Raw genomic sequence first — 3,613 nt, 5'->3', positions numbered from 1 at the left:
GGTCACAGGATTGTAACTGGCGCAGCCGGTGTACGGACAAGGGATCAACAATGCCCACAACGCTTATCGTTATAATTCTAAAGAGGTGATGAACATATGACGGCAGTGGTTGTGGGGATTTTAGTAGTGAGTGGTGAAATAAGGAATTAAATAAAAGCTTATTGAAACACAATGACGTGAAAATGTATATGTGTACATCAATCGCTGATAAGGCACCGGGATCATCCATACACCCATACCCAGCATCGAAAAACGGACAGCCGAGCAAATATTCAATGAAAATCGCCAATACGAACTCGGACGAAGTCATTTGGGAGAAACATACAACTTTTGTAATAAAGAGGCATTCTCCTTTCATACCCCAAACTGGTCAGTGGTTTTTTTTGGAAGCTTTCCTCCCTCAGTCACAGGATTGTAACTCGCGCGATGGGCAACCATTGAGTGTGAACAGCATCCAGGATGCGGTCATCGATCGCTTCCGCTCGGTGGTTTTGACCACCAATGCCAATGGCGCCGTGCGCATCCGTTCGTTCTCGGAGGGCGTGGTGTCCACCACCCACCATCATCATCAGCAGAATCAGCAACATTGCAGTGGACGCAGCCATGTTCGATGCTCTGCTCCGCGTATGTTTGGCAACTCAGACACTGAGCCACACTGTTGCAGCGGTAATTAAGACTTGTAACCAAAACTAGCAATTACATCGAAATAGTTCCGAAGTTGCAGCTTCTACTCCTGCATTTGTTTGAAAAGTTAATGATTAATTTGATTGCCTGAATATCAGAGTATTAACTGACAAAAGCCACATGAAATGCGCGCTTTAAGTTAAAAATGTTGTTTGGAATGAACTAAAGGAAATGCAGAAATACCTAAAGAGCGTTAAATATCAAAGTAATAAAATATATTGTGTTGATGGCTTGATCCAAACTACTGAAGCTATATATGGACTCGTTGAAGATCTATTTAAGGATCACACAGACCACTTTTTATTTTTAAAAAGTAGAGTTAACCAGGAGCGTTTCAGCAAAAGGTGATAACTGCAGAAATACTTTAGTTAACGAATTTAATATAATTGCCAAGCTCATGTTGTGTGTTGAAAAGGTGCTCCAAGTGTGGAACACTGACAACCATATTGGGAAGATCCTAATCTTCACCCAAACTCAGCGCATTGAGAGCAAAGGCCGAATGAGTAAACGCGAAATAAAAAGTCTTGAGCCGAGCGTCCGAACACGAAGAAGTTTTATTTGAAGCTGAAACTGATACAGATAAAAATGCCAGCTTCATGCGGCTGCTTATTTACTGATATATATACATACATACAGTTCATGTGTATGTATGTATGTTCTCATACAAAATTACATATGCACATGTGGAAATTGCCTATATTCAACACACATGTGGGCATTGCCTATATTCAACAGCTCATATCTCTACACATTTTTAAATTTTCACAAAAGTCGAATTGCGAATCAGATGTTATGTTGCCAATAAGTTCGATTTAATAATATATCAGCCTTTCATTAAAAAAATAGAAATACAACAACAAGAATCCCAAGGGAAAAATACTAAGTTATCCCACCTCCGTTGATTGGCTCACACACGCTTTGACATCTAACATCCACATAGCTACTGCTTTTTATCTTTATTGGATTAGGCGAAACATTAATTCCAACGAACGAAAACATCCTTCGAAAAAGCTCTTCTTTCCGCAATTTAAATTCGTCCGAAGAGCCGGACACACAAGTTGTCATCGATAAGCTGTGAAGCAAAGTGATACCTATTGATATGAACGTGACTAAATCAGACGCTCACCACTACCTGCAGCCCAAAAAAAAAAACTTTGTACGTGCGTGAAAAAAACTTAGTTAACTAACTTTCTGACAGCCATCGAGCAATCCATATGCTGCCTCCAGTGATTGCAAAAAATTCAAGAAACGTGAATTTTGCCAAGTGAAAGCGGAGTTGTGCTGTGTGTGTGGAAAACGGAACAGAACGGTGCCAACAACGCAAGGAAAAGCTGCAAAAGCAGCAGGCTTAGACAAACGCGGCAGTCCGAAATATAGCCAAATTATCAGTGTTTTTAACCGATTTGCCAGCGAAACATTAACCAACACTAGATAACTACCCACACAAACGTATTATGTACATAATATATACATCCATACGTACATACGTATATTTTCCCTATCACAATCTCATCATCACCGGCATTCATTGCAAACCCATTCCGGAAGCCATTCCACCTCCACCGTACCACATGTCCTACATGATGGCCAAATCGCTGGAGGAGCAGAGCGAACACTACATCCATACGAATGGGATCCAGCGAGTCCTCAAGGACTTCATCGTCCAGTTGTCCGTCTGCAGACACGTCGTGCAGTTCCTACGACAGCACTTTCAGAAACTCGAGAGGGTAAGGCCGAAACCCAAATTATAATTGATCAGACATAAAACCATTATTTCTAAATAGTACAATCGCTTATCGTTGCCTTGAGGATCAATGCTTGGGCCTTCCTGTCTTAGGTCCTTGGTTTATCAGATCTGTTTGAGCTCCCTTTGCCGCCGATTCAGTTAGAATTCTTTCCAGTTTTCTCAATTTCCTGGTTCACTGGAGGTTTCTCAAGTTTATAGATTCTAGCAACGCCCGTTGTTTACATCATTTGAAAATTTAGACTGGTTCCTGATCAAATAAAAATGGCCGAAAAGTGGTGAGGGTAAGGGTGTGGGAGATGAAACCTCCGATTACACCGAGCACTTGGGCTTGGAACTCTTGGGCTTAAGACACCTTGGCTTTGCCTTCGGCTTGCCGCATTCCATACTGTTTCTGGGGCGGGGACATGCCTTACGGGGTCGGGCGCACTTGGGCTTCGGTTTGGCGCAATTACGACGTTGCTTCGAGGACTTGGCCCGCGGTTTTGGGCAACTCTTCCAGACCCTGGGCTTGGAACACTTGTTCTCCTTTCTTGGAGTGCAGCTATTGGAGCCACAGGCACCAAAGAAAGTGTGATAATAGTCAGTCAGTCAGATAAAGTGTGATAGTCTGATAATTCGAGTAATATTCTCCATATCGTTTCTTAAAGTCCCTCAGAAAATTAACAAAGCCAGACGATGAGACGTATTCGTCCTCTGCCGTATTGATATCTTCGTCAATGTCGGAAGCGTCGGACTTAACATATTCAATTGCTTTTCTAGAGGTGATTGATTTTGAAACTGCCACCTCCGGCTTGATATCCTTTTGTTTCAGATTGCTCATTTTGCTACCAATTATTTGGTAAATTCTTGATCGACAAAAATTTTCACATACAGATTTGTTACTCAGAATTATATATATGTATAAAAAACTGTACCCAGTTTTGAAAATGGTTTTAATATTCTGTCGCGAATCCGACTGGCTGACTAACGCGTATCTGATATTCAAGAAATAGAATAGCGTACTTCATTGTTTTCAAACGAGTACCTCCAAAACAATATTTGGAAGTTAGCCTAAAAAGCTTTGATAGCATTAAATTAACAACTATTTTTACAAAAGCAATGCTAAATGTTATATTATAATCTGAACAAAATATGGAAGTACCAGTAATTTCGTTTGGTGAGGGAAGGTGTTTAAATTATCCT

The 3,613-nt window shown here is 41.0% G+C and overlaps 1 pseudogene; it reads right to left on the bottom strand.

Moving 5' to 3' along the window:
- Nucleotides 1–2,589: 2,589 nt before the first annotated feature.
- On the bottom strand, nucleotides 2,590–3,324 carry CR43176 (annotated as a pseudogene).
- Nucleotides 3,325–3,613: the final 289 nt, after the last annotated feature.

Source organism: Drosophila melanogaster, chromosome Y, assembly GCF_000001215.4.
Source record: "Drosophila melanogaster chromosome Y".
Lineage (NCBI taxonomy): Eukaryota > Metazoa > Arthropoda > Insecta > Diptera > Drosophilidae > Drosophila > Drosophila melanogaster.
The sequence above is the reverse complement of the archived record's forward strand: the minus strand, read 5'-3'. Positions and strand labels throughout refer to the sequence as shown.